Genomic DNA, 24,915 nt, shown 5'->3' with positions numbered 1-24,915 from the left:
GGCTGAAGGATAGAAGCCAGAGAGTGGTGGTCAATGGGACAGAGTCCAGTTGGAGGCCTGTATCCAGTGGAGTCCCTCAAGGGTTGGTACTGGGTCCAGTATTGTTCAACATATTAATTAATGATTTGGATGAGGGAATAGGGTGCATGGCCAGTAAGTTGGCTGATGACACTAAACTGGGAGGAGTGGCTGACACACCTGAAGGCTGTGCTGCCATTCAGAGAGACCTGGACAGGCTGGAGATTTGGGTGGGGAGAAATTTAATGAAATACAACAAGGGCAAGTGTAGAGTCTTGCATTTGGGTAAGAACAACCCCATGTACCAGTGCAATTTGGGGACTGAACTGTTGGGGAACAGCACAGGGGAAAGGGACGTGTGGGTCCTGGTGGACAGCAGGATGACCATGAGCCAGCAATGTGCCCTTGTGGCCAAGAAGGCCAATGGCATCCTGGGCTGTATTAGAAGGGGTGTGGTTAGTAGGTGGAGAGGGGTTCTCCTCCCCCTCTACTCTGCCGTGGTGAGGCCGCATCTGGAATATTGTGTCCAGTTCTGGGCCCCTCAGTTCAAGAAGGACAAGGAACTGCTTGAGAGAGTCCAGAGCAGGGCCACAAAGATGATTAAGGGAGTGGAGCATCTCCCTTATGAGGAAAGGCTGAGGGAGCTGAGTCTCTTTAGCTTGGAGAAGAGGAGACTGAGAAGGGACCTCATTAATGTTTATAAATATGTAAAGAGTGACTGTCATGAGGATGGAGCCAGGCTCTTCTCAGTGGCATCCAATGATAGGACTAAGGGAAATGGATATAAGCTGGAACATAGGAGGTTCTGCTTAAACATGAGGAAGAACTTCTTCCCAGTAAGGGTAACAGAACACTGGAACAGGCTGCCCAGAGAGGTTGTGGAGTCTCCTTCTCTGGAGATGTTCAAAACCTGCCTGGACGCATTCTTGTGTTATCTGATCTAGGTGGTCCTGCTCCAGCAGGGGGACTGGACTAGATGATCCTTTGAGGTCCCTTCCAATCCCTAACATTCTGTGATTCTGTGATTCTGTGATGACCACCAATTGAACTCACCACTTGAGCTGGCAGGGTGACTGTGCCCTTCCTGTGTGTCCTTCTGAGCGAAATGCTGCGCAAACTGCCATCCTGCTCTGTTGGCAGCACATCAAAGCTACTCTATCGCTCCTCCTCCTCAGCTGGACAGGGCAGAGAAAATATAATGATAGCCTCGTTGGTCAGCATAAGGGTAGGGGGAGATCATTCACTAATTACCATCACGGACAAAAGAGACTTGATTCGGGGAAATAGTTATAACATAATATAATATAATATAATATAATATAATATAATATAATATAATATAATATAATATAATATAATATAATATAATATAATATAATATAATATAATATAATATAATATAAATATTATTAATATAATTTATTGCAAATCAAATCAGAGAAGGATAATGATAAATAAATAAATCCTAAAACACCTTCCCCCCATCCCTCCCTTCTTCCTGCTTTTAACTTCACTACTGATTTCTCTACCTCCTCCCTCCCGAGTGGCACAGGGGGATGGAGAATAGAGGTTGCGGTGAGTTCATCACATGTTGTCTCTGTCGTTCCTTCCTCCTCACACTCTTCCCCTGCTCCAGCGTGGAGTTCCTCACATGGGGTCACAAGTGCTGCCAGCAAACCTCCAGCATGGGCTCTCCTCTCCATGGGAACACTGGTCCTGCCAGGAACCTGCTCCAGGGTGGACTTCCCACAGGGTCACAGCCTCCTTTGGTGCATGCTCCTGCCCCAGTGTGGTATCCTTCATGGGCTGCAGCTGGATCTCTGCTCCACCGTTCACCTCCATGGGCTGCTGGGGGACAGCCTGCTTCACAGTGGTCTTCGCCACAGACTGCAGGGGAATCTCTGCTCTGGTGCCTGGAGCACCTCCTCCCCTCCTTCTTCACTGACCTTGATGTCTGCAGAGTTGTTCCTCTCACATATTCTCACTCCTCACTCTGACTACTACTGAGCAGCAGGTTTTTTTCCCCTTCTTAAATATGTCATCCCAGAGATGCTACCACCATTGCTGATGGGCTCGGCTTTGGCCAGCAGTGGGTTGGGTCCATCTTGGAGCTGGCTGGCATAGGGTGTATCGGACACAGGGGAAGCTTCTAGCAGCTTCTCACAGGAGCCACTCCCATAGCCCCCTGGGACCCACGAACCCAATACAATCCTCATCATAATTAAGGTTGTTTCAAGAACTTTCTTCTCCATACAAGCTAGCAGGTGGGATTTTCCATCATTTCCAAGCCAGGGAGGAGATGGTTATGACATACCCCAAAAAGTGAGAGTACTTGGAGGCATTATTACTTTTTCTTATGAACTGTCATAAAGAGAAGAACTCCTTTGCAACTGGTGACTTAATGCCAGTGTGAGTGGAGAGTCTGGCCCCAGCAATGTAGAAAGAATGTCCATAGGAATGTAGCAAGTGATTAGAAAACCAGGAAAACTAAACAGTTCTCTTTGACATTAGTTTCCATATGCTGAAATCTTCCTGGAGTCTCAACTGTTTTCAGCATCACCTGAGAAAGCCATTTTGCTGTCAGGATGAAAACTATGTACGTCTTTATCGGCATATGTTAGCATCTTCGAAGACTTGCCTCGTTCCTGGTCTGAGAGGAGTATTTCTGGTCGGTGTGTCTGAGCACACGTGTTACAGCGCGCACACGCGTACACACACACACAAACAAACAAGCACCTGTGTGCACTTCTACTTGCACTTCTTTTGGGGACTAGCACAGCTTTGTGTGCCCTCTCTACGTGTGATTAAATATTAATTAGGCTTCTAATATAAGCAAGTGAGTTCACAGGCCCGAGTGCCACATAAATAATGCATGAGGTACCCGAAGGCTCAGCCCGAGAAGCTGATTGGCCACCTTGGATTTGTATAATTATGAAGTTTCATTATTAACAGTGGAAGCAGTGGAGAGATTTGCTTAGCTTGAGGGACTTTGAAAGCATAAGCTGTCTCATTAGGGAAAAAGGGAATAAGGCAAAATATGCAAACTTGTTAGTGAAAAAAAAAGGAATAAAAATTAAGCATAGCTTTTTAACAGGAGTATTTTCTATGGATATGTAAACATTTCTAAGTGTATAAAAAGATCAAAATTCAAATAGGTGAGGTCTATACTACAGCTATTTAACAGTTTTGTTTGCAAGAGGTCTTGCTTAAAAGCTTTTGTTCTCAGTATAAAACAATCTTTAATATTTTACAGAAAAATCCACAGGTAGCTTAATGGGTTCTGCAAAGTGAGAGGTACAGAGGTGAAAGAGAATGAACACAGTCCAGGGTTCTTGCTAGAATGTGTGTTGTGCATGCAATTAAATCTCAAGGTCAAACAATTTACAGACAATTACTTTTCTAACATCTCCAGAAATGCCTGCTTACACGTCTTTAATTTTAAATGATACTGATATTCCAATTCTCCCCAAAGGTTAATGCTGACTAAATCCAGCTGTGACCTGACACGATGCGACAGCACAGTGCCTAATTATCCTCTGGATAGTCATTTACTTTAAACCATTAAAGAAATAGGCTGAGAGGAAGATTTAGGACCCAGAAAAAATGTTAGCCTGACTTTTTTCTTCTTGAGGATGGGATGGGCTGAAAAATAAAAATAAAATCTTGCTAAATGTTAGCCATTTGCTTTGATGGCAGAAAATTGTTCATCCCACTCTGTTTTTTTTACAGGTTAAATTGCTAACTAGTTCATTTTATCCATTGCCTACGGCTGGCGCTAAATGTCAGTGACAAATTTTGTACTTGTCTTGAAGAATGAATTAAGTTATGCACAAAAGCTATAGTGCTCTTTTTAAGATGAGTGAATTGCAGAGGGAAAAAAAAAGTTGCTCGTTTGAAAAAGGATTATTTCGATTAAAGGCCTTTTCTATTGTAGTGGAAGACAGGTAGTGGTTTAAGATAATTCCGACAGTTACCTCCCACAGAGGCTGCAGTCCTTTACTGGAAATTTCTTTAAGAGCACTTGTGTCAGATTATATACTATGATTATTATCATAAGACCATTTGTGACATTAAAGGGGGGGAACAATTACAGAAAATGGCAACTATTATTCATTAACTAAGGTAAAACTGGTCTTTCTTCAGTGAGGTCAGCATTCCATCACCGTCTCACAAACCTTTCTATGGTTTGTAGCAATGGCAATTAAAAACCCCCAAAGTATTCTCTGCCAAATGTTGGTAAGAAGGAACAGTTCGTTCAGCAATTTATATTGAGAAGACCTGGCACAGACTTCACAATCCATCTGGTTTTCAGTTGTCTGGCTCTGGTAGCACTCCATCATCTTCGAGTGAGTAAAGTATCTAAGAAGGATTGCTACCATCATAGTGTTTGAAACTGAACTGGTTTACTATCCATAGGCTAAGCCTAAGGGAGCTCTGCATGTTCATATTTTACTTGGGTTTATTTGCATGTGCACTATAGCTGTTTATTGAAAATCTAAGGAGAGCTTAAAGTTAAGACTAAACTTTACAGCTACATCTGTTATAGGGGGGCTTTGTTAGAAAGTCAACGTCTCTCACCCCACTGAGGTGGCATAACTGATGCTCTATTGTACTTACAGTGCCTAATTTGCTCTAGATATAATTAGTACTACAGGTCAATAATTATTGTTACTTTATTTTTTTAAATTATGGAAGTTTGGTATTTCCAACTGTAAGCAAAGTACCATTGTGCTGTGCATTGTACAAAACCACAGATTTGAAAGAAATGTTGTTTTTAGTGGCACCCACAGGTTTTGGCAGATACTTTTCTCCTCTCACTGTGTGCATAAATATTTTCACTGATACCAGCTGTAGAAAGTGATATGGTAAATGCTAATCTCAGTACAGTCATAGCAGTCACAAATGGAAGTTAGATCTGTAATTTCAAGTTGAAAGCTGAAATGAAAAATCTAGTGATTATGCACTACTGCCCTAAGCTACTGCAAGATTCCCTCTTTCTTTCTCTCTACACTCTCATACTCAGGCAAGGGGATAAGGTTTCCTCCCCAGGAGAAAGAAAAATACAGATTACTAGTTTTCTGGTGATAACGCTGCAACTCCTGAAGACAGTCTGGCTCTAAAAAGTAATACAGGCTGGGATACATCTCACCTAACTTTTAACATATAAAGCATAGATATCTCAGTCTGACCTAGGCATATTTACTCCTATTCTAGTGAGAGAAGAGAAAGAGGTGGGTCCAGATGCATTCCATGTAATTTCAGACTTCTATTTAGGACAAGATGAATTGTCCTCTGAAGGTGCTTCATTCTTTCTGTTAACTTTAAAGAGTACCTAAACTTGCAGGTTTAGATTCCTACATTAGGGCACATGCATCATACCATTGATAATTTTCCTTTCCTTAACTTTTCATCTCTGGCTTGCCTGCTCACTCTTGAAGAATTAATTTCCACTCCATATGTATGAAAAAGTGTCCCTCAAAGTTTTTATGAAGTGTATTTCAAGCCGTCTTTCTGATGTATTTTTTCCATTTGTAAATACCCACACTTTTGACCTTCCCTTTGATAAGCTAGTTGGAGCACCTTCGGTCCCATATTTTTGACCTTTTTTTTATAACCTTGTGTTACTTACGTAGCTCTCTTCGAAGTTTTCTCTTCACACATTCTTTTCAGTGTGAATAAATTTTGCATAGGGAAGGACTTTTCCTTGCTTCTGTTTTGTGGTATATGAGAATTTTGTTAACTCTTAGTCCCACGACATTGCATGAAGAAGTTATACTCAGATAGATATTTATAATTTCCTGTAATACTACTTTTCAGAGAAAAATATTTGTGGTTTTGCTCCCAGTTACCTATTTCCTTCCATTAGATTGTATAAATAAATATATTTATAACTTTACATTTTGCTGACTGTGACTATCAAGCTATAAGGTCCTTTGCAGCAGTGGCACTCAACTCACTGTTTGTCATCCTACTGACCGCTCTGTGTTCTGATAACTCAGCTTTCTAAAAATTATTGTTGTTAGAAATACTGTGACATTTGGCCAACAACTATTCTTTTTAGCATCTACTAAAATCAGCACCACATATTGATAATTTGATATATTTGATAATTTGAAATACTGATAAAGAAACTACTGCATTTTGGAACCTGTCAGTGAATTAGCTTTACTGCATTTTAGTTACTCAGAGTAACTAAAAGTGACTTACACAAATTTCATCATTTTATGTAAGCCATGCAGGCAGGCAATGAAGAGAAAGAGAGGCATCTTCAGAGGGCAATCCTTCTCACCGACTCCAAATAACACAAAGAAATAACAAAAAAAAGCAAAACCAAACAACAAAAAAAAAATCTTTGCATGTGTAACTCCTCCAGAAGAAGAGAAAAAGAAGGAGAATCATTGGTAGCAGATCATAGTCATATTCCACAGACAGGGTACAAGCTGTAGAATGAGCTCTTCAAACACTGTTGTGTTTCTCTCCACTGCCTGCTCAGTAGGTCTTGGAAACTTACACTAAATATTTAATTTTTAGATGGATAAAATTACCTTGGATGAATATCAACCTGTGCTTGCTGTTTGAAAATGGGTTTTAACATTTCTTATTTGAGAACTAGGGGAATGTTATTTAAGAAAATATAATTGTCGAATATGTTAAATATTATGTTCAGTTTTGCAAAGTAATAGAAACATTTCAGTTTCATGTTTTTTCTTAGAATACAGTTCTAGAAACTATGTATTTTCCTTACGGCCTTTTTGCACATCTTAATTACTGGATGGTCCCCTGGTAAATTCTATTTTTTTTCTAAAAATTGTAATTATGTTCAGCTAAAACCTCCAGTTTGGACTATAGAACTTTCTGCTGAGCCTTATTATAATTCCCAGGACAAATCTGTACGGAATCATAGTTTCTGATCCAGAGACCCTGCTTCTTAAGAGCACTTCCTGAAGTGGAAAAAGACATACTCATCAAGAACATATTTCATCACTGTTGCAGCTGTAGCTTTGAGAACTGTCTTCTCAGTAGTATTACTTCATAAAGAATTTGCAAAAGACTGAATATGAATATGCTTTGATAGCTGGGAAGTGTCTTAAAATATTTTAAATACTTCCAGTGGATAAATTTCAACTAATTTTTGTAAATGCTGGAGGAATGCATATGTATGTTTAGTACTAAGAACTACAGAACATACTTCTGTTTTGTTTTGGTTTCGTTTTGAAGCTAAATGGATAAACTAATGCAAAAGTTCTGTTTTTACTTATTCTATTTAGTAATTTACTCTGTAAGCATTTGGACTGAAATCAATGGGAACTTTTGTTGAACAAGTTAGTACTTTTTGTAAGCGTGAGTAAGAAAATATGCTCCTCACAGACAATACCAAGAGGCAAACAAGATGTAAATCTGTATATCCTAGTTAAAATTGAACAGCTAATGAAGTGAGCACAATACAAGATTTTTTAGGGAGAGGAAAAAGGGAGTAAAATTCAAATAATCAAGGTCAAACTGTTGATATTATTAGGTAGCAAGGTTTAAATATTTATAGTGGGAATAAGCTGGGATGTCAGAAATAACACACATGTTCCTGCCATGGGTTTTATTGTGTTTAGAGCATATTGGTGATCTGAGATTTTCATTTTTCATACCTAACTCATTTCAGTGTAGTTGTTTAATTTCTTTCCCACTGCTAACCTTCACCTGTTGCATCAAAGTGTAAATGCCTGCTAACTTAGCACATCAGCAATTTTTCTTCCCCTTTTTCTGGGAATATGTTTCCTCTCAATCATGAATTAGTGGTATATCCAGACAAAAAGAAATGCAGAAAGCAAAAATAGCCCTTTGGTTGCAGAAGAGGAAGAGCACTGTCCTCGCCGTGGGCCCAGCTCCTGCTGGCTGGTCCCCACGACACACCTGGTGCTACAGGGCAGAGACCGCGCTGGGTGAACAGCAGGCACTGGCCTCCCTCAGCTCAACGTGCCTGAGAGGCGCGTTTGTGATGACATCTAGCTTGTTTAAAAATGAGCATAGGAAAGAGAAAGGATGCCGTGCTGTTTGTCTGGAGGGAGTCAGTCCACTTGCTGCTGGCAGTAAGGTGCTAGAAATCATACGATGTACAAGCATGGGCAGAATAAAAGCTGATCTGTGAGGTTGTTACATTAATGATCAGTAATATGAAAAAGATAAAAAAAAATTCATAAAAACCTTGAACTCTAATCCCTCCCCATACACAGATTTGTGAAATCTGCATTTCACAAGTGCAGATTTGAATTCAAAATGGTGCATTTTGAGTTTAAGTTAATAATAAAATCTTCTTAATGTTTTACTTAAGAAAACCTTTCTATGCATGAAAAGAATTCCTCTTGTAGGATTTCTAAAGTGCCATAGTGATTGGATATTGTAACAGACATTATGTTTTGGATTTGTTGTTTTTTGGTTGGTTGGTTGTTTTTTTTTCCAAATGAGAAATATTCCGTTTTCAACTGAAGATGCCTATCGAATGGAATTTATCACTTTGTCATGTTGCCAAAAAGCTAGTCTAGCCTCATTTTCCTCATTTCTCCTTTCTAACATACACTTATGTTGTTTTTTTCTTAAGTGCTAGTTTTAGTCCCTATCAACCTTTTTTGCTGGCTAATAATCATTAGTTTTACACTTTCAGAACATCTCTCCAGAGGCTTCTTTGTCAATCTACTTCCCCTCAGGATAGCTCAGGGTCCATTTGGATAAGTTGCATCTTTGCTTGCCTAGGTCTTCTAAGAAAATTTAACCTTTAATGTCTCCTTAATGCATAACCCATTCCAAAAAATTCCCCAGTCACCCCTAGTTGCAAAATAACACAGCCAAGCCTAAAGTATTCTTAAACCTAAGCCTGTTGTTTGAGTGACATAAGGATCCATGATGCTGGATAGGTTCTTTCACAATGAGAGATAATTTGGTTTTATTTCTAGTAGAAATTAAATTTTCATTCTTGCTTTTTTTTTTTTGTTATTGTTACATAGATTTGCGTATCTCAGATGTCTGTCTGTGAAAAAATAGCACAAAATGTATTTTGAAGTTGTTGAGTAACTCCAACTTGAAGGATGATGAAAAGAGAGCCATCATTGCTTTACTAGTTTTTTTTCCTTGCTATTTCAAATTCACTACAGCCAGGAAAGGACACATTTGAATGTGTTTGGCAGAGATTCCTAAGGGTAACAGAAGCAGTATACAAGCAAGAACAAAGTCAGATTAGTTTAATTTTGCTTTTTTAAATACTGTCTTGGCATGTGAAATGTTCTGAAGCTGAGGGCATTGCATAAATAGAAGCTGTATTATGCTATGGTGTTTATCAAATGCTCCTCATCTACTGCACCACCCCCATAAATCCACCAAAGGTTTTATTATTCAGAGGTGGGAAGGTAGGCAGAATGGAGTGAAAGTTACAGAATGATTTAACACTGTGGGAACTTAATCAATAAGACTGTTGCAGAGAACTCCCAGGAAAGAGTGTTGTTTTCCATCCAGATGATAATGAGGCAGACTAGCAGCAACCTCTGGAGGAGGAATGCTGGAGCAGTGAATCTGTGGTACAGCTTTGCTAGTTGCTAATTAATAGTTTGAGGCCAAGGGGACAGCTCTGCTACTTGTAGTTTCTTTGTGGCTTGTCCCATATGCCTCTTCCGCTATTGGGGTTACTCTGCTGAGTTGGACTCTGGATATTTATCCAAATTTAACAACGATCCAAGTTTACTTTTCTTCTCCCTCCTTTGTTCTGGGCTTTATTAGTACATTTATATTATTATATAGCACTTAATCCCTCCCTATGTTACAAAAATAGTATTCTTGTGTAATCTCTTACTCATCCCAATTTCAGACAGCTGAATTTATTTCGGTGTTTGACATCTGTGGTCTGACTACAAAACATCAACAAAAGTCAAGCCGGATAACAGCTAAACATGTCTAATATTTGTGATGTACAAATTTAAATAATTTTAAGTGGTGTTAGCTTGAAGAGGTTGAGAATTCTTGTTTCATGATAGTTAAGTTCAGTATTGATTTTTCTCACCTTTATCTGGAGTCCAAAACAAAACAGGGATCCACTTTAACAAGGCTAAAGCTCTGCCTGAATGATAACATTATATCTGCATCTTTGCAACACATATTCTTTTAGTCCTTTGGTCTTCCAAACCTCCAATGTAATGATATACAGAAGTATAGTATTGTATACAAGAAGTATAGAATTAAAGAGAAAGCATTATCTCTATTGCCAAAGAAGAATTTAGGCAATGGGAAATCGAATAGTGAGGTCAATGTTGGCTGTAAAGCAGCTGTCCATAAAGCAATGTTGGGCACTGCAGTCTAGTAGTGTATTGAATCCAGGTTGTCAAAGCACATTTTATGGGAGCATCTAAAAGCATGTCATAGATAAGAATGACTTCGTGCATTGTTTTGCTAAGGCATAGGCAAAACCTTCTACATTCACTAAGAGATACAAGGTGACATTTGTTTTAACAGTGAAACTGAGTAGTAGTCAGCAGCAGTCCTTCCAGGTTTCCAGTCTCATAGCATCGCTAGTACACCATCTTACCTCCATAAGATAATTCAAGATTCTTGAAAGATTTCTTGAAATGTTTTCCTAACCCACACTTGTTGTAATTAATCAATGCTGAGAACAGAACACACGAATAAAATTCTCTTTATTGATGACATGTAGCAGCTTTCGTTGCATTTAGTTTCGGTTCAGGTAATTTTTTTCAATTTTTTTTTCTGGATTTTTGATTCTCATATTTGTGTTAAGCTTGTCAATACTCTTGTAGTCATCCAAGACACAAGTAAGATAGCAGAGAGAGCAGTGGAATAACTGTACCTGTGTGCCAATATATTTTTCCCAGTTTCACAATAGAAGGCCCCTGAGATTATGAATGCTCATTTGATTTTTGCTGATCTGAGAGGTCTGTGCCATCTTTGATAATTCACCACAGCAGATCAGGCTTTACATGTAAAATATTGCATTAACTAAAACTTTCAAGTGTTAAACATTTTTTAAAAGACGTATTTAAGCTTTGGGGTGGTGATGCAGATTTTTTTTTTGCATTGCATTTCAAAAAATATGTAATCACTTCATCTACTAATGAGTGAAATGAATCAATCTGTGCATTTACATGGATTCAAAAATATTTCTATTTTACCTAGAAATTCAACTGATGTATGCAAAATTATCTAGAAAACCTGATTTGGCTACAGAGCTCCTGCAGAAATTAGGCATTCCTTCCCCTAGGCAACTTTCAGCATTTGAGCCTAAAAATAGCACATTCACGGTATAATTTGTAATTAATAAACCCAACTGATATTTAGAGACTACTGACTATTCCATTGATAGTGTTGTTTCCTTGACTTTCCTATCTGTCCTGCAGTATTAAGGTTTCTGTTGGTCTTGTGCTTTCATAGTAAGCAGTTTAGGGCAGAAACCTTAGTTTGGGTCAGTGCCTAGGGGAACACCTAGTGCTTTGGTTTCCTAATTCAGAGCTGGCGTTGTAAGGGACAAGTACACCGTAAGTAAATGATTTAGTACTTCAAGTGTCTGTCATCTAGTTGTTCAATGCTCATTCTCATCAGTGGCTCCTGCTGCAGCAAGGTTCAATATCGTGTTCGTATGGGAAGGTTTGATAGCACTTTTTGCAAAATAGCAGATATCTTCATAACTGAAAGAAAACTGCAACATGTCTTATTCTTTGGTACACTGAAAATGGTAGGGTAAATGCAGATTCAACTTGGATTTCCGCACACAGCTGTCACAATGGCACATTGGCAGAAATAGCAGACACCAGATCAGAAGTAATTTCTGGTAGGAACCACAAATCTATGTGCATGAGCACACGAGCACATGTATATATGCACACTCCCTAAGTACAGTCTTTGTCCTAAATAGATATCCATACATTGCTTATTATTTACAGTGATTTTTGTTTGTGAACCACTGTATTTTCATTTTCTTTTGTGCTTTGACAGGATATAATTATTTCTGAAACATGTAATAGGATCAAAGCGTATTTCATTATTAAAGAAATTATTGCATTATGCTAGTGCCATCCTGACTGCATGAAAATGTTAATCCGGTTTTGTTATGTTTTTTCAAATGAGAAATTTTTTCTTATGAAAATTTTGTGAAATTAATTGCTTGCTTTCTCCCAACCTCTGAGGGGTCTATAGCTTCAGAAGATATCAGATAAAGGATGATGACATGTAATGAGAGCAAGATTTAGCTATTAAACTTCCTTGACTCACTTTAAATATTGATTAGAGAAACACTTCTGGGCAAATATTTATATTGAGCAATAATATAATTCAGTGATTTTTTTTTTTTTTTTTTTTAGTTTCTGAATATCATTACGTCTTCAGTAATTTAGTCTAGAAAACTACATTGTTAGCCATGGGTTATATGAAAAAGTCCTAGATGAGACCAAGAAAGAAAAGTAAAATTTTCTTGCAGTAAACCGTCTTTCATAAGATGCAAAGACACTGCGTGTTGCACAGTCTGTGCCTGGCCTTTCCTAGGGTTTGGGACTGTTATACCTGGGATATTGGCTTCAAGCCATTTCTAATATAATGCTAATGTTGTGACAGATACTAATGAAACCATGCTGTTTCTAGATAAAGCTGATATTGAATACATAGGCACAAGAGGTAATTTCCTTTTTCACTTTCTTAATGAACTCAAGGAGGACAGAGGAACCTTCTTGCATCTGTGAATATCTCCTAGATTTTATTAATTTTTTTCAACAAGGATAAATTTCTTCACGTTTTTATTTACTGCATATGTCACCATAACAGCTGAACCTACTTGTTGTGTAACTGAGTGATGTTCCCTTTATAGGGAAAAAAAATATATGTAAGAATTCTCAAAAAAACTTTGAAAAGACTAAGCGACATCAGCATGTTGGTGTTTTAAAATTTCTTCCCAACTTTTACTCAAATGATGAAGAAGTCAACTTGCATGCCAAAACCAGAGGGACCAAATACATATATCGTACATGCTATTTGAGTATCCTCTGAATGTCATGGCTGTGTGCGATGCTTAATGACTGGGTTTTATTTCTTTGGTTATGTTGAGCCTTTAGTTACTAAATGTTCCAAACATTCACTGAAAGTTTGAGGTATCCAGGTTAGCAAGCAGTGTGGGCCCTTCCTACCTCAAGGCAGTGTGCTCTCCTCAGCTGTCACACACTGAATGTCTTGCTTGACTTGGTGCTTCTGGTCCAGACTGAGAAGCAAATCCTGCAGGAGGGCTAAAGAAGTATGTGCTTGCTATGGATGTGACAGGATATAAATCTTGACAGAAGTAGCTGCGAAGGGAAAGGAGAGTGTGAAGCCAGTTGTCTGGACATATCTGGCATATTTGTTGATCCTTGTACAAAAATTAGATCTCTGACAGAAATTTTTTTGCTTTAGGTAGGAAAATCAATACAATTTTAAAAGACATATTTAAGTATTTCATATTAATCAAAACTATGAAAATATAGTTTTTTACTTAGGCAAAAAATTTCCTTGGTCAGTTTCTCGGGTGGAGTCCATGTAGAGTACTCATGCTGCTACCTAGATTTCAAAAGACCTGCTCTGATTTAGAAGAATTACAGAGTTTGGTCTATTGCCTGTAAATACTTTATGAAATACTCAAATCAGTTTAATCTTATTTGAGGCTGTAATACATATTTCACGTGGTTGTGTTATGGATGTATGCCATGATAAAAACTTGACTTAATGTTGAAATGTTATCTGCCCATATTTCAGTACATACAGATTTTGTAAAATTTAAACTTAATTTTGAACTGATGCTTAATAGTTGATTCTAGACTGTTTTAAAATAATGATTTTCTGTCATCTTTGATTGTTGATGTGTGATGTTGAGATTCCTTCATCTCAAGTCTTACTTTCATGTTGCAGTATGGTTTCTTACTGTTCTAATTCATATTGTTCTCTGTCAAGTAAGCAGTAATGCAACTCATTCTTCAGACCCAATTATTGAAAATGAGAGGAGTATATACTGTTCTAATTGAGAGTCAGGATCAAAACCCATGTAGTGGTTTACAACAGAGAGGCAAGAGAGGTTCTAAATATTGCATAATGAAAAACTCCAAAAAGGAAACTAGGTTTCAAAATCTTTGAATGGTAAACTAGGTGAACAAATAAATGCTTGAGATGCTTTTTTGTCGTCTCAAAGGATGCAAAACCAGATTTTTAGAAATATTATCTACCTGCTAAAATATGGCAGCCAGTCCAAAGTAATATTCCAGGACAGTACTTCCTGCTTTTTTCAAAGCCCTAGGGCTTAGTCCACAGTCTGGCCGAAGCAAAGTTTTTTCTCAAACCAGTGAGGATATAAACAGCCAGAGGTGTGTGGGTATGTAATAACTCCTTTAGTGCTTGGTTACCGTTGCAACTTAAAATTCTAAGGTTCTACAGATCTCTGCAGAAAAAGACCAACATCTGTATGAAGTTAAAAGAAAAATATAGTTTTAATTTGTTTCAGGAATGAGAGTGATTTTATTATAATGCATCAAATAAGGTGTTTGACAACAAAGCAGGAGCATGTTAAGTATAGCGTGTCTGACTCAATATGAAGATTCGTCCTATATCAGTGTAGCCAAATTAGTGTTTCTGATCATTTAGTTTGCAAGCTACTCTAAGGCACTGAAAGACTTTTCTTCACTGTATTACTGATTTCTAATTTTTCTATTTAAACTATTTTTTCTTTCTGGTCAGATATTGTCCCAAGTTTTTATGAATGTAGCATTCTGAATGTGATGACAAGTAAAAACATTTCTAATTCCAACAGACGTCTTGCAATTTTTTTCCTCCATGCTTTCTGTCAGTGTTTCTGACTTGCAACATTTCTCTAATTCTCTTCCTACAGCAAGTTATTTCTGCAGATATCTAAGCTGATAGATCTCTTTCATGTTTGATTATATTTTTCTTGTATCCAAAGTGACAGGTTTTTGGAACTTTTTGATTGGCCTGAGATGGTCCTAGACTTACTCTCTGCTCAGTTTCTTTTTTTCATGTTTGTAATTGCATGAACAGGCTATTTAAAGTGAAAGTCAGGATGCTTATTTATTTAGGTCTTATCTTACATATTTGTTGCATTTCATGTTCACATTATATTCTTCAAATATCTGATATCCTCTTCCTAAGTATGGTTAGGGGCATACTTCAGTTAGGTTTCTCCTTCCAGCATAGAAGGTGAGCAGCCTTCTTCCTTGGTGCTATGACATTTCACCTAAGCAGAGCTTTGAGTGTAATTCTGCTCACCTTTGCTTATATTGTTGCTTATCTGGACAGTATCTTTACTGACAGTGATTGTGTAATGTCTTTTTTTGATTATCTTGTCTTTGCTATCATCTACAAGTTTTTGGTCCCGTCTATAGGAAACTAGCTGTGAAAGCCCGTGGCAAATTGCACTTTGTTAGTACAGTGCGTAGTACCTAGTAGTGTTTAATGGAGAACAACTAAAACTCAGATAATACTAATACAGACCTCTGCCAAACTCCATAGATCAGAATGTTTCCTCAAGAAAATGTAATAACGCAAGCAAAATGAGATAAAATAACACAGGTAACTGAGAAAATATCCTTGATGGAAAAAGAGAGTTGTTAAATCTCTACCCATTGAAAGCTGGTGCTGATCAATCCAAGTTTAAAAAGTCATTTACTTTGCTAAGTAAGAGTAAAGTAAGACCAGAAAGATGGTCAAGGAGAGTAAGCAGTGCCTTTATGCTGTGGGTACAATAGAGGATCTGCAGTGCTGCAAAAAATGACGTTAGGCAGAAAGGTATTAGAAGACCAAAAGAAGCACCACAACTGTAACCTCAATAAACATAAGAAGTCCAGAAAAAGCCTGCCGTTTGAGGAAAATTTGCAAGAATTGAACTCTATCAGTTTTCAACTCAAAAGTATTTTCAGGCTCTCACAGGACATCACTACTTCAGTGCTGCTACCTCAAAGAATACCCTTCACAGGAACAGTAGTGCACATTGTAGTCAAAGATGACTCAACTGTCAGTTTGGAAGAAACAGGACGTAGAGTGATATACATCCGAACAAAGAAATAATGAGATTCTGTAATATTAACACTATGGGGAAAACGGAAATAATAGAAAATGGAAGGGTTAAGCTGTATGCTTTTTCATTCAAAGTGTATGTTAACAATGTATATTGTTCACTAGACAAAAATGTGATCCGTAATGGAATCAGGGAAGAAATCTCATGATAAAATGAAAAATTTGGCAATTCTTTCAATTCATTTCTGAGTATAAGTGTCCTTGTAGAGGCAGAGAACTGATTAGGAAAGACTTTGAGAACAACTTCTAGGGAGTAATAAGCTCTCAGCAAACTCAAGAGTACGCTAATCTGACTTGCTTTTTCAGTAGTCTTGTCTAAGGTGAAATATCGACTGAAATTGTTAGTCATGCACACATTTTGCAGAGACTAATGAAAATCATTTAGTACTGAGCAGGTGGACACCACTTTTGTAGTCCCTGCTGTTGAAGTCTTGGACCTGAATGGGACTATGTCGATAGGCACTAGGATAGTGATGCTTAAATTATTAAGGAAAAATATGGTGATAAGAAGACAGAGATTAGAAACAGAAAGTCCAGAAGAAAAATGTGATGTCATAGATAAAAAGTGAAAAACATGTTAGAGGTAACTGTTTCAGCCTGTTGTGTTATGTCAACAAGGAAGATCAAGTTGAAACAAAGATTTTTGTTGACACAACCTCAAAAAGATCCTTCCATGGGTCCAAAGCTGGAATAGGTTTGATGATATCAGTTAGTTCTTCTGGGCTAAGACTCTCACATTTCCAAGATTGCCATTTGGAAGCTACTCTAGGTAAAAAATACTCATATATCTAAAATTCATTTTCTCTTGGCACAATAAATTTAACATCTGATAATCACCCATAGTGTAGCAGGCATAAATTCAAACATGTTATTAGATTAAATGTTCTGATTATCATGTAGAAATACATACACTGACCTTAGGTGCTGGTTTAACAAAGGAAATGGAATCAGACTCAGAGACCCAGAGAATACAGATCACAAAGGACCAAGTCCATCACCTTTAGTTGCCCCTGGATAGTTTGATGAACTACCTGTATATTTTATGATTTGATGTGCTTCCTGCTGAGGTCTGGGAGGACTACTATATACTGTATTAATGGTAATTTCCAGAAAAGGAGGCTTGATGTAACGATCAATTTTGGATTAGACATCTTGAATTTCTCTCTTAGTTTGGTAAACATGTTCAGCAGACATACAGAAGTAAGGAAATGGAAAATTCCCCCAGTCTCTAAACCAAAAATCCATGGACTGGGAGTAAATACTTATTGGAAATAAGAAATCAGACACTAGAAGTACTTAATTTCTTAGATTCTTGTGGAATCATATAGTGTCATTTACAGTTAAAATGAAGAAATTGTTAGAAGCGGTATCTTAGGCTTGGTTGGGCAAAAAAAAAGAACCATTCTGTAATTTCTAAGTCCTTAGACTCTATTTTTGATTGCCTAAACCAATAATTTTTCCAGCCTCAGATCATTCAGTAAAATAAAGCGCAATGATTTTGATCATTATTTTAATTAGATACAGAAAACAAGCATTGAAGTATTAGAGAAAGTTAAGGTTTTATTGCAGCGGTTTTACAGGTTTCACCTGTAAGAGCTGGAGCAGTGATTCGGAGGTACAGCTGTTCACCAGCAGTGTTGTAAGTGCAGTGACTACCATACATGCCCATTGTTTTGCATCATTAGTACTATACTGAATCTTAAAAAAAAAAAAAAAAAAGAGAAAAGAAAATGCCCACTAAGAAATGTAGCCTCCAGAGTCCAGTCTTTTTTATTACTTCACTTTTTTTTCCTCTTTTTTACTTTATACAGCACCTAATTTAGGCCACAGACAAAAAGAAAATGTATCTTGAATATGCATCACGGGTTCCAAAAATGAAAAGAAATTGGATTTGGATAGCACTTACTCAATAGACAGATATGATACATGGTAAGAAGGTGCACTGTCTGCCCTGTGATAGATTAAACTACTTTGTAGGAAAATTACTGTGAGCCAGTCACCACCACCACCGTGGCTAAATCTTTAATAAAATTCTCTTCCATATTCAAGAGCGAGGTATGAAGTACACAATAAGCAGAGTGGAGTAGAGTGCCATTTATCAAACCACAGCTAGGTCTGTAATCTCCTGCTTTATCCTTTTTTAGTACTTTATTTGTCTTTATTGTTGCAAGGAAGCACATTTACCCAGGGCAGTGGGCTTTCGGTGCTGATAAACCTTTTGTTTTAAATTCTACCTGTAGGGGTTTTTTTTTCTTTTTTTCATTTTTTTCTCTTCTGTTTTTTGTTTGGTTTGGGTTGGGTTTGTTTTTGTTTTTGTTGTTTGGGTTTTTTTTGGATCAGATAACCATCCTGTCACTCTATGGGAGTAATTAGTTTGTTTTGTTTCAGTGGTCCCTTGCTTGTTCCATGTTCTTTCACCCTTCCCTGCCTGACCTGACCCTACCTCTCGTCTCTACGCTGCAAAAAAGCATACCAAAGCCTCTAAGACATTTTAAAAAGAATACTCAAGTCTGTGCAGAAGACGGTCTGGGATGTATTGCATAATGCTTTTTTTAGGCTATTTGGCAAGATGGCAGTGTTGAACCATGTTGCAGTTGGCCCCTGGGTGGCACTACATGGCTAGACCTGGGACCAACAAAAGCATTTTTGGATAAAGGCAGAAAATATAATGAAGCAGTTTTCTTTTTAAAAATTAAAGAGAAATCCTTAAGCTAAATTTGTTGATATTTGCTGAATTCAATACAAATACACAATAATATTAAACTGTGCTCCTCTTATTCAATGAGATTCCAAAATGTTCTGTGTATCTTGACAGTCTGATAATATCTGGATCACTTTTGGCAACATGCTGATATTAAGTACAGATGCAGAGGAAGGGTCCTGTGGGTAGAAGTATGTGACTAGAACTGCTTTGTGCTGCCTCAATATGCATACTACCAGTCTGTGCTGCAGCCCTGGGGGTGATTTTTTTAGTACTATTATAACCCTTTTTATTGTTTGAATAGCAGTTTTATGACAAAACATTTATATTCAGCCTGCCTTTGTACTTGACTGAAAGAGAGCAATCACTGAGAATGATAAGGCAACAATGGTAATGATAACTGCATTTATGGAGGCTTACAGAATTTAAACGGGCATGCAAAAATAGACTTAGAATAGTGCTCTACCTGCACCTGAACTGGTTTGGGTATATTTCTTGTGCCTGGCCCATGTTTACTTATTGATGGAGATGTTGCCTTTTCTCTCGTTTTTCTCCCTTATGGCATTTCTTCTGTATGAATCTTACATGTGTGTACATCAGGTTTATCTTACCATGGAAGGAAGTCATAGTGAGATAGTGGAACATAACCATTTTTCAAACTCCACATCCCTGAAATTATTGCTCAACTTAAGTATCAAGTTTTCAGAGTTTGTCGTTATAAGATCTTGCAGCAGAATGGCCATTACCTGTCTTTTAAGGTCCTACCTCTCATGAAAAATAGGCAATTCTTTCACCTTCCCTTGAGAACAAGCAAGGGATAGTACTGGACATTGGAAAGTAATCCAAGAGTTTAAGAGCAGTCAATCTGTTGCCTGAATGTTTTTAAGTCCAGTGAATTCTGCTTTTGTCTTTCTTTGCTATAATGTTTTCTCCCCCTCGAGGTTTACACAGTCATATACACACATGTACGTACACACATTCCTGTTTATTTCCTTAAATTTAATGCTTATAGAAGAAGGCAAGAAAATAATGGGAAGGTTCAGTGTGTCTTGGGGGAAGGCAGATAGTTCCTTGTTCTCCAAGTTTTGTTTAAGGTGAACAGAATTATGTCTGACTCTGTTTATACTGTACATTTTAGTATGGATTATGAAGAATGAAGTTGTACATTACACATTGTTCTAACGATATTTCAGGGCTAGATTCTGCCACATTGTTCATACGCTGCTAAGTAAGCTTACTATCTTAGAGGCTTTCTTACAAAGGAAGAGACTGTCCTTGTGGAGTTAGAATGACAGATTCAGCCTACATTTTTTGTATAGTATTTTTCAATATTTTAAAATAATTTTGTCAGCAAGCTATTTTACGTAAAAATCTCTCTGCTCTGTATCTTTTTATAAGCCAAAACAATGTATATTTTTGTAAAAGTGAATGATCATTTTAAAGGCTTTCTAAATTTTGAGCCATACGTTAAGATTTTATTGATCTTGAGAGCTGGTAATCTCTACATACCACAATTTCTTTTGTACTATAGTTTTCCTGTTAAATAATTTTACTTCTTTCTTCATCTATATTTTAATTTTCTTTACTTACCATTCCTTTAGAAGTTGACAGTATACAAAAGCTGGGTGGCAAAAATTTGTGAAAACTAAGTGACTCTAGAAATGTAGGAAAAGAAATAAAAATGTTAAAAATGAGAGATGTTTTATTTTATTCATGTATGTTATTTTGCTAATTCAAATCTCACTAACTGGACTACATTTTTTAATGTATGTTTATGATCATTACATGGTAACCTCTTCACACGTTCCTATCTATGCTATTTAGACTTTAAATATATTTAAATTAATAATTTAAATTCTTTTTTGCAAATGAAATATAAGTAATGCAAACAGTAACTTGCTTTGCCTAAGTTCTTTCAGTATTTTACGGGAATGGTGTATTGAAAGATATGTCATTTTCTACTAAATGTCTTTCTAATTCTTTTGTGCAAATGATACCTTTTCCCCAGGCCCAGCTACTTAGTGTATATTATTGAACAAGTGTCTTTTATAAGATCTAAAACGGTGCAGCATTATGTGAAAGAAATTTTTAAAAATGTGCATGGACTATTTAGGAATATGCTTAGTGAATATTAAGCAAACACCTGAAGTTCCTGTGCTGCTGCCTAGAACCAGCACTTCATTACCTATTACGTGCAGTGACTTTGAATTTTTTATTAGGTACTGGTCTCTTAGCCTGTAAGGCTTGTGCATGATGTATATGAGAGCGATTTCCAACAGAGCGAAGCTTATCACAGATCCATCTGAAAGGTAAGGCTATTTTTTAATTTTTAGTTCATATGCAGAACAGCTGCCTGCAGAACACCTACACACAGAGCGGAAAAGAAATTTGGTTTAAGGGTTGATTATACATGTCTCTACCCATATACAGTAAGTCCAGAAATAGGCATGATGAACTTCAGATAAACCGAGTAAATGTAAATGGAAAGAACAATACCGAAATATTTACCTCTCATTTTATGCTACACTACATTTTTAGTGCATTTTTTTTTTCAGGTTGGTGAGGACAAAGGAAGAAGGCTTAAATATACTTCTGATTTATATAGTTTCTCTCAGGTCTGTAGTATTGATATCCGTGGTTTAGACAAAATAGTTTCTAAAAGCAAAGTTGAACTGTGAATCTGGCAGGCAATGTATGCTAAAAAATGGATCATTGCTACTGGCATTCCTCATATTCGCTAAGGAAAACAGTGTTAAAAAGCGTCAATGAGTATTAAGAAAAAACAGAAAAGCAGGAGGAAATGGTGAAGAATTAAGAAAGGCAGCTAATAAGAATGAGAGAGGAAAAAAAGGCACAACAATAAAGCTAGAGGTAGCGAAGAAATGCGTTGATTACTTTTTCACTGAAAATGGCTTAAATGGGCTTTTGAGGGTGAGGAAACTTATCAGCTTGGTCATGAGTGATAAGTCCTAAGAATACTAGTTTGGGTAATTCAAGACAGATAATTCAGGACATAAATGTGCCTTAGGAACAGATGGGCTCCATACAGAATGTGGTGATACACTGATGGTTAAGATAACAGAATTTCATGAAAGGGTTAGAAATTTTGAAACTCAGGACCAACAGGGACCTTCTTGGTCTCCGAGTTTCTTGTATTTGCATCATAAACTTAGCAAACTTCACCTTAGAAGTTTTTGCTTTTTCAAATGGAAATCTTTTCTTGCACTTTGTTTTAGAAACTTACTTTTCCATCCTATTTTTTTCATTCTCAATGTATTAATTTATTAATTTACTTTTCATGCCAAAATTTGCCTCTGGTTCTTAAATGTCTTTCAGCCTGATGTTTTACCTTTCAGAACAACCTATTGCCATTTCTTCTATAGCCAATTCCTTACCCACCTTTCAATTTCACTGCTAGCCTGTGTTTTTTCAACTTTAACTAACTTTTTCACGTGTGACGTTGTATGAAGTACCTTGCTGAAATCCAGGTAGATATTTCATCAAGAATATCAGTTCTCTTATTAAAAAAAAACCTATTGGTTTAGTCTGGCATGATCTTCCTACAATTAGTCTATGCTGTATTTTAAAGCTGCAAACGTCCCTTTTTTGTTCATATGAAAACAGAGCTGTTAGTGATGGTGTAATGAAATCACTGCTCTTGCACAGGGAAAGCCTTGTCAGCCACGTTTTCTGAACAGTGAATTCGAGTCGTGCCATTTAAAAAAAGGTTTCCTTGAAAGCAGTCTACTTTTGATAATGAGGCCATGATCCATTCCCCAATCAGACTGAGCATGCATATCATGACAAATCTTTCCTCCATTAAAATCATTTACTATTCTAAAAATGAATTAGCTGAATCAATGTACTCCTCCTGACATTTCCCTGAGGAGACAGGAGCAGCTGCTTGAGCATCAAGTGCTGCCTGAACATTCAGACACCTCACCTGACGTAGGCAATGAGGCCACCACTGATGTCACTAGGGAGAAAGAAACAGACCCTTGCAGGAAACCAGGGAAGAAGTTTCCTTATAGGTGTAAAACAATTTTGCTGGGGCAAAACCAAAAATCAGATATGACTATCAGAACTAATAAAGCTTGAAAATGTATAATAGTAACAACAACACAAACACCAAGAAAGTAAGACTAGAAACAAGACTCCTATGTTGTTGTCCTGTTGTTTCCTATGTGTCGTGTTCCTCTAACTACTTGAACTTCTTGAACATCTGTGTAGACACTAAGCTCCAATTAATTCATTAGATTAATTTGTTTTTAAGGATAGTTTCTGTAAAGTTTCTTATTTGGCTTCTTATGCTGTAAAGATATCTAGAAATTTAATGCTTAAGGTATTTAATAATGAGCGTATTATCCAGTTTTAACTGTTTTCTTCAAAAGAACAGCAATACTCTAAGGAGTAGGAAAAACAAGGGCAACAAGTCAGATATAAGTAAGTTGAAAAATTTGAGCTGGATGCTTTCAAAAGGTTTTGTGTGCACAAATTAATCGACATAGAATTTCTACAGAGGTGGTAAATATACTGATTTTTCAAGATGTTTTTTCTAAATTTAAATATAAGAAAAAGAAAAAATAATGCCAAAGAAAAAGTATTTTTTAAATTGAAAACTATTACTGACAGGTCTTTGTGGCTTAGGATTTTTCTTCTTTTTCTATGAAAGTCAGTAACTTTTTGAAGAAAGAGATTATTAGCACATTGAGCTATACAATTAAAATTTATTCTCAACCTCAGAAGAGCTTATGGTAGAACTTGATTTGGAATTCTCCATCAAAATTATTTTTAAATTGAAATCATGTTTTGAAACTAGAAGTGGCATTTAGTATGGGTCAATAGCAGAAGATCCCTAATTTAATTTGAGAAATGAAGTCTTGTCATTTTTGCAATTAGATAATTGAAATTTTTAAAAGTGAAAGATTTTTTGAAGTGTAACTTTAAAAAGCTTTTGATAATAATTATTAGTTGATTTGTACTAAAAATTGCAAAATCAATATAAAAACATTTGGAGTGTTCTAAGATTACTGAATATAGGTATATCAATTTTTCATAGTTCATTGAGTAAATCAAGTCAGTTTTTTTCTGATTATTTTGATAGGGCGGTATTTTGAAATCTAAAATTACTTTTTTACCTGTCTGCCCATAGAATGTTTCCTAGTGATGTTTGGTTGATGTACACTATCAGCTGATATTTCAACACGTCTTCTCAACCACAGTGTTTATTAGTGTATACATGAAGCTTGAATTCAGCAGAAAGAGCCGAAGTTATTTCTGTTTGTGTGGCAGGGCTACATACTTGTAGCCAGGTTGCAGATTTGTGTATTATGAAATGACTGAAGCCAGTTATGAAAATCCTGCTTGTTGGACTTCTGATAATTGCCTTCATCAGCAAATATACAATTTTCAGTGTATGACACTGATTCCTTCTTCTTCTGCAATTTTTTGTCAATATCAAATTTAGAGTGCAGTTAAATATGAAGCCTATATTGTTTTCAACAGTAGTCATTGGTGCTCTGGAGAGCATGTTTTAGCATTGTACTTTTATAACAATTGGGTCTTTTCCTAAAATCTCTTTCTTTTTTCAGCATAACTTTAATATGTTGGGCATGTCTCCTTTCATCACAGCAGGGGACACTGTGTATTTGCGGGATAAACTAGTTCCATATGAGCAATGTGAAATCTGTTTGAACTTGTTTGCATATGTATGCCAGTTGATAGTGCCTTTCGAGGTGGTAAGTGTTGGGGAATTGTGTCAGAAGTAGTATTTTTTTTTCCTCAATAGTTATTTCATATCCTGTAAATAAGCTGTTCCCATTACACCTAAATGCTATTTTTATTGTCTATGAATATAGGATATGTTGATAATAGCACATCAATACACACATTTAGAAATTAATGGCTGGTATTAATGAGTGAAATGCAAACACTAACTCACAGCTTGCTACTTGAAAGGGAATCTCTCAAGGTTGCTGTGTTAAAAGCTTTTAGGGTTGTTTTGAATATGTGTGTATAAGAGTTTATTCAGGGAGTTGGAGCTGTAAAAGAACTTAGATTATGTGAGTCTCTGTGCTGCGTACTCGAAATTTAATACGTGGAGAACTTGA

At 36.7% G+C, this 24,915-nt stretch overlaps 1 pseudogene; it reads left to right on the top strand.

Annotated features, from left to right (window-relative positions):
- Window positions 1-24,915, top strand: part of LOC147529163 (uncharacterized) — a 198,618-nt pseudogene that overhangs the window by 41,695 nt on the left and 132,008 nt on the right.

Source organism: Tauraco erythrolophus, chromosome 2 (assembly GCF_009769465.1).
Source record: "Tauraco erythrolophus isolate bTauEry1 chromosome 2, bTauEry1.pri, whole genome shotgun sequence".
NCBI classification, from domain to species: Eukaryota; Metazoa; Chordata; class Aves; order Musophagiformes; family Musophagidae; genus Tauraco; species Tauraco erythrolophus.
This window is presented reverse-complemented; position numbering and strand designations above follow the sequence as displayed.